Raw genomic sequence first — 11,733 nt, 5'->3', positions numbered from 1 at the left:
GGGGAGGTGGGGCGGGCTTGTTCCTACCCACCTCAGTTGCATCCCCAGCTAATCTTAGCGATGGTGAAGATTTGCCAGGCAATTAAAGCCCCCAGGATCGCGACGTTGGGTTTTTTCAGCAGAGCTCAATTGAGCAAATTCATCACTCACTGCTGATTCAAGAAAAGATAAAAAACAAAACAAGCAAACAACATCCGACAATCCACAACAATTACCTCTCATTCTGCTCCTGAGAGGTAATTTTTCTTTAACAGCGCTTTAATCTACGTTAGTTCGTTTAATCTTCCAACGACGTTTGACTTTAGTGTTATTATCTCCACTTTACAGAACTTGAAACTGAGCCACGGAGATGTTAAGGTCTCCAAATTACCAGACTGGTCGGTAGAGTAAGGACTCAAAATCTGTGATTGGAATCCTTGGCCAGTAGTATTTCAGTCGCTACACCACTGGATGTTGTATCTGGTATTTTCCACTATCTTAAGAGTTCCATACTTGCTCTTTTTAAAAACCACTATGTATAGGATGGAAGACCCTGTCCTAACACGTTGAGTGACAGTGTAGGGAGGCAATATTATTTGAGATTATGTATTGAAGAGCACACTCCTGGATAATCAAAACCAAAACCAAACCCCTTGCCATCGAGTAGATTCCGACTCATAGCGACCCTATAGGCTAGAGTAGAACTGCCCCATTAGGTTTCCAAGGGGCGGCTGGTAGATTCCAACTGTGGACCTTTTGGTTAGCAGCCTGCACTCCTGGATACAGAATGCTAAATCAGCACAATTGCCCAGCCAAAGTAAAAATCGACGAAACAGCACCCAAAATTATTGTGTCCCATTTCTAACCCAAAATAAACGCCCAAGGGAAACAGAACTGCGGTCTCCTCATTTCCTAACTGGAGGGCCACTGCAATACTCGGTTAGGAGACGAATTCCTCGCTTTGGAGGTGGACACTGATCGCCAGTCATCAGGCTTGGCACCATGTGAGCAGCCCATTGAACAATTAACACCCTAGGCGTTTGGGGATATAATTACTCAGTGTTACAACGGGGAAACTGAGTCTTCGCACCCAGCTTAGGTGTTCACCTGCTCTTCCCCTAGTTACCCACAAGCTCCCAAGTTGATCGAGGTGCAAGGAGACGGATGCGCAATCCTCGTCAGACAGAGCCGGCCAAGGCCTTGGACAGTTCTTCCTCCGCCAGCTCTTGCAGCAGAACGAATGCGCCCGGCTTGGTGCCTGAAGTGCAGCAACAGGTGGCTGGTTAGGGCTGACTTCATCACTCAGACATCGTTCCACCTCCGTCTTCCAGGCTGTGCTCCCCTCGTGGGATGTTTCACAGAGCCCCTTCCGCTCGCCCCCATTTGCAGAGGTTTTCTCCCTGCACGTTCTGTCATTGGAGAGGGAGAGGAGGCGCTCCTTCTGGGACTAGTTGAGTAAAAAGATAGCTCTTTCTCGGTGCTCTCTGGGCTGGGAAAATGCAGAGTATTTGACGGAGCGTAGAAATGGTCCCTGGAGCTCTTGAACTTGAACTTGACTCAAGGCGCGCCGCTCAAAGCGAGGGAGGGGAGAGAGAGAAGGGGGAGCAAAAAGATGTAACCGGGAGATCTCAGGCTAGCTTTTTGCATCGTCTATTGATGACTTGAAGCTATCAGTATAAATACATAGTCTCACACATTAGGGGCAGCATATAAGTTTTAAAAATCTGGACTGTTTATACAGGTGCAGAACAAAGTCTTTCTTTGCAAAAGATTGATGGTGGGGAGAGTGCTAGATTTCTCTAAACAGTCGCAAAAACTGTACCCAGCCTCAGCGCTAAGCGGGTCATGATCAGTTTCTTTTTCTTGGAGGAACTGCCTGACCCCAACAATTCGGGTTTATTTTTCATAGCACTTGCCTTTTCTTTGTCCCTTTCTTCTCTCTCTCCTTGTCTTCTTCCCTGCCTCCCTCCCTTCCACTCTCTCTTTTCTTTCAAAAACAAAAGCCAAAGCCTGGCTGATGTCTTTTTTTCCCTTTTGTTTCTTCAGTCATCCTCCTTTCCTTTTCCTACCGTTTTCTAATCATATTTTCATTCTTTTGCTCATTTTTTAATCAAGTTGCTGACTCCTATTGAAGATTAGTTAATGCATCTTCATATCTATTTCACATTAGTATATAATTACAGTGTGCTTTAACGTATTTCTAATGATAGCTGCGTACTTTTCAAAGGGCTTTTACTATTCCTTGTCCTTGGACACTGCTAGTTTACTTCTTTTGAAAGCCCAGTACTTTTAATTGGTTTGACAAGTTACCATACATGGCAAAAGAATAATAACGGCGTTATTTTTTTATTCACAAAAGCATTTTGAAAATAAAACCTACCTGCCCACGCTTTACAACCTTTTAGATTTGAAGCAGGCATATACAATTGTTTGTGTTACACATTGATGGTCTTAAAAATTTCAAAAGATGTATATAACAGTGTGTGGGGGGGTGGTAATGTTACATGATAAAGCACACATTAATACATTTCATAGGTTTTCCTCATCCTAGCTCCTCTGTTGACTGGCTAGCTGGCCTTTGATAACTTTCTTTTTCTGAGCCCCCGGTTTCCTGATCTATACAATGAACCATCTACCTTGTCGTGAGGAAAAGGAAGTACATGAGTAATAATTGCCTGGGTTTCTGAGCCCCCGTTTCCTGATCTATAAAATGAGCCATCTACCTTGTTGCGAGGAAAAGGAAGTATATGAGTCATTGCCTGGTCAAAGCCTAGAACATGGGAGATGATCGATAAATGCGAGTTAATAGTATGATTAAGGAGCCCTGGTGGTGCAGTGGTTAAGCACTTGGCTGCTAAGGCAGTTCGAACCCCCCAGCTGCTCCTCGGGAGAAAGATGTGGCAGTCTGCTTCCATAGAGATTACAGTACCCAACTCCATGGCAATGGATTTATTATTACTACGAATTGTTCTGGCCAATGTCACGCAGCTAGGGAGAGCCAAGGCCTGGGGCTGGCCCAGGTTTCGGACTCCAGGACTTGTTCTGTGTTTTACATGGATCAGAAGGTTTCATTGGTTTGGCCACAGACCCTGGGGTCGAAAGTGCAGTCTCATTGCCCAGCATTGTCCATGGCTCATTAGGGATGGGGACTGCATGAGAAACTTTTCTTCCTCCAAGTTCTGTCACCATGAAGTCACAACACTTCCCCAAGCCTCATCCCCCCTATTTGAGAACTGGGAATAAAATGCCTTCATTAGGGCTACTGAAAGGATTAAATGAGATGGGGGGGGTATACTCAAAAGTACCCTCACCGCTCCTCCCCCCTCCTCAGGGGTGACACAGAAAAGGTGCTTAATGTATCAAAATGAAAACAAAAGAAACAGCAGATTTTGGTTGAAAAAAGAAAGGGGGGAGAGTGAGGTGGGTAATATTTAGAGACCACAGAAAAGAAGACCATTCATTGCGACCCCCCCTCCCCCGACTCTGTAGTAAGTACTGGATGAGGATGTCTGGAGGTGGGTGGGCATAGGCTGTAAGGACAAGCAGGAGCAAGTCTATCCTCAAAAGTTGTAGGAAGTAGGTACTTAAAAAACGGTTGCTAGAGGGAGGCATTGGAGTGGGTAGAGCCCGCCCCACCTGCCTTTCCTGGTGATGTCTCCCCCAGTGCCTCCAGATGTCCCGTGCCCTCCTGTTAGCTGGAGGAATTGCCCATGCCTGAAAACCAAAGAAGTCTACCTCAGCGCTGGCCACTACAGAAGCCACAAGCCACGTGGTGCTATTGGGCACTTGAAATGTGGCTAGTCACGTGCTGTATTGTAAACTACACACCAGATTTTGGAGACTCGGTTAAATGCAACGTATTATTAATTTCACTTGTTTATCTTACCTTTCCAGTGTGACTACTAAAAATTTAGAACTACATATGAGGCTCGTATTATATTTCTATTGGACAATTCACGAATTGAGCAACTACTGTTCGCTGTGACAGGTATTGAGGAGACCTGCTCCAACCCACTGGCAAGTGCTCAGCTAACCCAAAGGTTGGAGATTTGAATCCACCAGCGGCTCTGCCAGAGAAAAGACCCGGCGACCTGCATCCGTAGAGATTACAGCCTAGGAAACGCTATGGGGCAGTTCTACTGTCCTGTAGGGTCGCTATGAGTCGGAGTCAAGTTCAGGCACACAACAATTAACAACACATTACCTCACATCCCCTTGCCCTGTCTCCCAGTTATCTCCGCTACCACACCAGGTGTACCCGATCGCATGAAATCTGCCGCACCCCGAAACACTGTGAGAAAGATTCCCAGGTGGGATTTCCACAGCCCTCCTGGCATAGTGCTTAAGAGCTCAGCTGCTAACCGGAAGGTCAGCAGTTCGAATCCACCAGCTGCTCCTCGGACACTCTATGGGGCAGTTCTACTCTGTCCTGTAGGGTCGCTGTGAGTTGGAATTGCCTCCATGGCAACATTTTTTGTTTGTTGCATCGGAAACCTTAGTCCCAGGGGGCTCAGCCCTTCAGCTGGGTGGGCTACCCTTGTAGACAACCTGTCCACGGTCCAGTGCCCGGTTCTTTGGCCTTTCCAGAGCTGCAGCTGAGCTCCCAGATACAAACTAGGGCGCCCAGACTGCTGCCCAGGATGGAGACGAAAGCTTGCCCGTGGCGCCGGGCGGATCACGTGGTGCGCGGGTCACGTGGGGGCCTGGTTAGCGTCAGGGCCCTCGCCGCTTCCTGCGTGCACACGGAGCCTAAGCCCGAGGCCGGGGCATCCCCAAGCGCGCTGCCAGGGAAGCAAGGGGACACCCCTCCCCCAGCCCGCCAGCCGCATGGTCGAGCGCCTTCGGAACAATGGGAAGCTCTGAGAGGCGTCCTCTGTCATCCACATCAACGCCAGGAAATACTGCCCGCTGCTGGTTTATTTACCCAAGAATTGCGCCAAGACCTTTGACCCCCCCGCAGAGCCTCGTGAGCCCTTAGCGTGTAGACAGGACAGTGCTTGGACACATCAGGTTAGCGGAGGCTGAAGGGGAAAAGCCAGTTAAAAATGTAAAACGGTGGGATGGGGAGAGGGAAAGTGATAAGATGCAATAGAAAGCTGATTTTTTCTTTCATTCTGGAGAGCAGAACACAAAAAAAAAACCCCTTGTTGACTAAGGCTTGACAAGTGAAAAAGCAGGTGGCATCAGGAAATGAGTTTTTTGTTTTTTTAAGCAGTATCTCTGGATTCTAGGGAGGTAACGCTGAGACATAAACATAACTGTCCTGGGAACACCACATTCCAACTGGAATGCTGTGTGTCTCCCGCAAATGACTCTGAAGACCGGATTAGCCTATGAGGAAACCCAGCTCTCAGGGCTGGGAAAGGCTGTATGGTGAAAGACTCCCTAGGAGGCCTGTTGCAGAATCTGTGGCCCTCAGCGATGTTGCGGAATACTGAAGGGCTGGCTAGCTTGGGGTAGAGCCGTGGCTCTCCGTTCTTATTTTGCAAAATCCTCGGGGGCAGCCTTTCACTTTTAGGCATAAGCTCGGAAAGTTCTGTCTTGAGGCATTTTTCCCTTTTTAATTACAGTTGGTTTAATTGGCAAATCCTTGGACATTTGAAAATGCTCTTTTACTGAAATACTCTTTGAAATGGTGTCACACAGCTGTTGGTCTCCAGTGTGTGGTTCCAAATCAAGCCTTGTTTGATTTCATTGTGGAGTTAACGACCTAGGAGAGAAATGTCATCCTCCGTTGTCAAGTGTACTGGGAAGAGCCCCTCTGCTGTAGATATTAGGGGACCTTTACATTTGTCAGTTGGGTGGCCTTGGGCCACCTGGTTGTCCTCTTGGAGCTTCTTTCAATGTGTATAAAATGAAGGTAATTTCAGCCCACCTCCCAGATGGTGGTGAGGGTTAAATGAGACCGCCTGTGTGCAGGCTCCCTAGAAGCTGTAGAGCATTGTACAGAGGTCAGTTCCTGCATTGTTGTCCCCATTCTGTCTCCTAAGGACATTCCTTTTCACCCTCTCTCTCAATAGTGGGCTCTGCTCTGAAGCGCTCTCATTTTAGCAGCTTCCTCTGCCCTCCACCCCCTCACACACTGCTCATCCTGTAGAACAGCAAGGAAAGACTAAATGCCTCCTGGCGCCAGACAGAAGTTCTCATGTAATAGATACCTTATGGTGTCAGAAAACGGGGATTCTGTACTCTTTGTCAACCAGTCCCTTAACCAGTTCTCTTTTGTAAACGAGGGAGCTAGCTTTTTTACATACGAACATTGTTTCCCCTAGTTCCAAGCCCCTCGACCTCCAGTTCCAAAATGAGCTCTAATAGGCAGTCAGAAAACGAGGTGTTTTGGCAAATGTGCCACTTTTTAACTTTCTTTCTTTCTTTTTTTTCTGTTTGGCTTATTTGTGCTGCTTTGCCCAATTAGCAAGGATAACGAGCCAGGTAGCTTGCAGAAGAAAACAGCCTGATATTTCTCCTTGGGTTTCAGTCTCAAGGGAGAACTCCTGGCTGATGTTGGAAACAGAGCTAAATAAGGTGTCCTCATGCCTTGTTTCATCGCCCTACTCCTCTTCCTTCACACAAGTGCCACATTTAAGCAACCTCCTTTAGAAAAGAGGAGCAGAGTTGAAATAAATAGGAAGAAAAAGAAAAGACTAAACTGTAAGCTAAATGAAGGCAGAGACTGTATTTTGTTCATCTGGGTATCCCCAGTGTCTAGCACATGCTTAGCTCATGAAAGGCACCGCCTAAATATTTGATGATTGAAAAGATTCACAAACAGATGAACACAATCCAGTCTCTGCCCATAATTAATGAGAGGCACACACTCAAGCTATTATTGCCATTTATTTAACCAATTCAGTTTATTCCTCTGTGCTCTACCCCACTTTCAGCACTTAGAGGAACCCAATTACCTTTCTAGTTAGCTGAATGGATTTTAAAGGTTATTTCCTGTTTTCACATGTAAATTATACGTTCTCTACTCATCATATACCATGCTTGGCACAACCTCCAGATACATTCTAAATAACTGAAGAATGACATTTATTATAAACATCCCAGCAACATTCCATTTTCTCCTTATAAAATATGGACTCTAGCTTTGAGTACCATTTGTAACTTTTTTTTCCTGATGGAAAAAAATTCTGAATTTTCATGAATTTCAGGTGATCATAAACCCACAAAACACAGATTAACGCCTTAGCTAGAGTAAAGAGTGAAAAGGACCGAGTGGGGAGCTCTTAATGGCCCACACTTTTACTGGGTGGGCAGAGAAGGGGGATTCAGAGAAAGAAAGGCAGTAAGCGGAGAAGTGAGGAAAACCAAGATGGAGTCCTATTGCTGAAGGCAAGGGAGGAGTTTCAGGAAATAAAGTCCTTCCAGGTGAGATGGTGTCTTAGTTATCTAGTGCTGCTATAACAGAAATACTACAAGTATAGATGGCTTTAACAAACAAATTTATTTTCTCACAATTTAGGAGGCAGGAAGTCGAATTCAGGGTGCTGGTTGTAGGCGAAGGCTTTCTCTGTCTGTCAGCTCTGGGGAAAGGTCCTTGTCTTTTCAGCTTCTGTTTCCTGGTTCCTTGGAGATCTCCATGTGGCTTGGCATTCGTCTTCCCCCATGTCTGCTCTGCTAGCTTGTGTAATTTCTTTTCTATCTCAAAAGAGGTTGACTTAAGACACACCCTACGCTAATCCTGTCTATATAACAAAGACAACCCATTCCTAAATGGGATTATAACTATAGGCATAGAGGTTAGAATTTACAACACATATTTTAGGGGTACACAATTCAGTCCATAACAGATGATGTGGTAAGATCACATTTTAAAGCTTTCCCTCTGTTCCAAACATACAGTAATGAGAGCTAAATGTTAACAGAAAACTAAAAAAACATAGCCGTGCTCAAAAGCAGGAGCAGAACAGAAACAGAATGGGTGGCGCTGAAGCTTTTTGCCGAGTCCTCTGGGTTTGCACCAGGCAGAGGCATCCAGAGCATATGAGTTCCTCTGCAGATAAGGAAACAAAACTGTCCCCATATGAGGAGGGAGACTGTCCTGGATTGCTGCCCACTCTGTTGCAAATAGCTGAATCTTGATAGTAAGAGTACCTTTTCACGTCTTTGATAACTAGAACTTGCATGAATGAGTCATTAATGGGTCCATCAGGGTTTGTGGAGGTCAAGAGGCAACTTAGAAACATAGAGTTCAGGAAAGACACTCTTGGAGATTCTGATGAAGCAGCTGCAGCTGGGGGCCTAGGGTATGCAGGAGGGAGGCAAAATGAAGGCATACTCCCCCGCCCTTTTTAGGGACAAGTGGAGAGGGAAGGATTTGCAAAGCTGCAGTACCGCTACGTTGTGCGAATCTAGGGAGTGCCATTGACAGAATACAAAGTGGAAGAATCTATATATTTCTTGAAATTTTCAGTGTGCCTTTTCTATATGAAATAGTCTTAAGCCCAGAATACACAAATGCAGGCGTACGTACGTGCATACATAAATACAAACTAGTGTTCAATATTTAGGCTACCTGGAGGTATTACCAAGGAGCCCTGGTGGCGCAATGGTTAAGCGCTGGGCTGCTAACTGAAAGGTCAGAGGTTCGAAGCCACCCAGCAGCTCTGCAGTAGAAAAGACCTGGCAATCTGCTCTCATAAAGATTACAGCCCAGGAAACCCTATGCGGCAGTTATACTCTGTCACATGGGGTTGCTGTGAGTCGAAATCGACTCGACAGTACACAACAACAACAGTGGGGGTATTACCAGATTTCTTTCAATATACTCGATGACCATTGGGAACACAGTAAATCTGGATAATTTTGAATCAATAATAAGCCTCTTATTTCTCAGCATTAGCCATAGGGCACTCACTGGCGTGTGGTGTATAGCTTGGTGGTGGAAAAAAAGGAACAGTAGGTCAGACTGACCCTTATTTTTTTTCATTCTGGACTCTAAATTTCAATATCCCTCCACACTTTACAGAGAAAGGAATTGAGGTTAAGAGAAGTGAAGTCACATATTGAAAGCTACAGAACTAGTTAGTCCAAGGGGAATTCAGGTGTCCTGCATAAGAGTCTAGCACTTTTGCTACCATGTCATGCCCTTGGACAAAGAATATTAAATCCTTGGGAATTTAGTAAGCAAGACAATGCAATGCTAGGTACTTTGTGCTTAAGTAGGAGAGTATTTAAATTAGAGAGCGAGAGAGTGAATTTCATAGTTTCTATAATTTAGTACTCGTTTTTGAGGTCATAGAAGAAAGAGCATGGCTAGGGAGGAAAATGCCCCAAATAACTCTAAAAGATCAACACATTGGCTTTTCATATTTTTAATAGTATGCTATTTGGTTGGGAATGTTAGTTTTTAATTGTGAAGTTTTCTCTGCATTGGTCAGATAGATGTATACCACTGAATATTTTTAATTTAAATATAATTCTCATTCTGTAAAATTCGCCTTTTTAAAGTGTACAATTCAGTGGTTTTTAGTATATTCACAAAGTTGTGCAACCATCTCCGCTAATTCCTGAATGTTTTTATCACCCCAAAAAGGAACCCTATAACCGTTGGCGGTCACTCCCTATCTTCTTCCCCCCTCAGCCCCTAACAACTACTGATCTCTTTTCCGCGTCTATGGATTTGTCTGTTCCGGATGTTTCATATAAACGGAATCATATAATAGGTGGCCTTTTGTGTATGGCTTATTTGACTTAGCATAATGTTTTCAAGGTCCATCCATGTTTTAGGATGTATCAGTACTTAATTCCTTTTTATGGTTGAAAAATATTCCATTGTATCACTATACCACATTTTAAAAATCCATCTATTAGTTGATGGATTTTGGGGTTGTTTCCATTTTTTGGCTATTTTGAATAATGCTGATTTGAATATTTGTATACAAGTTTTTGTGCAAACATATGTGTTCAGTTCTTGTGTATATATCTAGGAGTGGAATTGGTGAGTAATATGGTAAGTCTATGTTTAAATACTTGAGGAACTGCAGGCTGTTTTCCAAAGTGGCTGCACAGTTTTACCCTCCCATCAGCAATGTGTGAGGGTTCCAGTTTCTCTACATCCTGGCCAACACTAGTTATTTGATTTTAGTCATCCTAGTGTGTGTGAAGTGATATCTCATTGTGGTTTTGATTTGCATTTCTGTAATGACTAATGATGTTGAGCATTTTTAATTTAACAGGTTTAAAGTGTGGTTGGTGATTTGCATAACTTCTTTGGAAAAATATCTATTCAAGTCCTTTGTCCATTTTCTAATTGGGTTGTTTATCTTTTTGTCGTTGAGTTGTAAGAGTGCTTTATATATTCTGGATACTATACCTTTTTTGGATATATGATTTACAAATATTTTCTCCCATTCTGTGGGTGATTTTTTTCGCTTTCTTAATAGTGTCCTTTGAAGGATGAAGGTTTTTAATGTTGATGAAGCCTGATGTATCTATTTATTCTTTGGTTGCTTGGGCTTTGGGTATCGTATCTAAGAAACTTGTCTAATCCACGCTCATGTGTTTTATTCTAAGAGTTTTATAGTTCTAGGGAGATAATAATAAAAGAAAAGAAATTAAATACACTCTATTTACTTTTATTCACCTAGAAACTGTTTTACAAAAGGATTAGAGAATGCAAATTTGTCATAGTTTACACAGGAGGGTGTAGTAGACAAGCAATGTGAAAATCATCCTATTGAACAGTAGCTAGCTGCTCCCTGGTTCCCCTGCTCTGCCCTGATTCTTGCGCCAATGGAAGCTGGAAACTCCAGAAAAAAATTGAGCATTGAAATCCTCAATGTATGTAGGACCTTTTCACATTCTCCTTTCTACATGGGAACAGGAGGGTTGAAACTTAATTTATTGCCATTCATATTGGAACTCATGATATACTATCAGATTCAATGGGGCAGGAAGGGGGTGACGTCAACAAAAATGGCAGAGTAAGAACTTCCAAAAATTCTCTCCTACATAACAACAATGAGAAAACTGGCAACATATAAAAAGAATTATACATCAAGACCAATTAGGACTTATCCCAGGAATGCAAAGTTGTTTAACATTAAAAACCAACTAATGTAATATACCATATCAGCAGACTAAAGAACAAAAATCACATGATCATCTCATTAGACACAGAAGAAGTATTTGAAAAAATCCAACACTCCTTCATGATAAAAACCCTCAACAAACTAGGAACAGAATGGAACTTCCTTTACCTAATAAAGGATATATATGAAAAACCCACAGGTAACATCATACTTAATGGCAAAAACTGAATAATATCCACCTAAGATCAGGAACAAAAGAAGGATGTTCACTCTTGCTACTTCAGAAATTTTCGGAATCATTATTTTCAGAACACTGGACATTAACTAAAAGCTTGAAGTAATCTGGGGAGTGTGTTTCAAGAGAAACATCCTAATCTTGGTAAGAATAGTGAGCTTTGTGCCATTTTAACTTGCCCTTTTCTTATTTCTCCCTCTCTAGCTCCACAGTAGCCTTGAAAACCAACAGCACACAATCACTGTGAAAACCAGAATCCTGGCAGCCACTGTAAGGAACAGAATGGGATTGTAGCTCCTTCAAAGCCTCATTCAAGAGAATTATGGTTATTTGTCTGGTGGCTCCATAAAAGACCTCTCTTGTAAGGCTGTCTTTGTTTTACCTGACTTGTAGCTTGCCCTGTGCAAAAATCTCCCTCCCCTTGAGGCATTTGTTCAAAATAATTAGAGGCAATTGTTTTACTTAGTGGCTGGCTGTGAT

The sequence above is a fragment of the Trichechus manatus genome, unplaced genomic scaffold (genome assembly GCF_000243295.1).
Source record: "Trichechus manatus latirostris isolate Lorelei unplaced genomic scaffold, TriManLat1.0 scaffold00018, whole genome shotgun sequence".
Taxonomy (NCBI): Eukaryota; Metazoa; Chordata; class Mammalia; order Sirenia; family Trichechidae; genus Trichechus; species Trichechus manatus.
The sequence above is the reverse complement of the archived record's forward strand: the minus strand, read 5'-3'. Positions refer to the sequence as shown.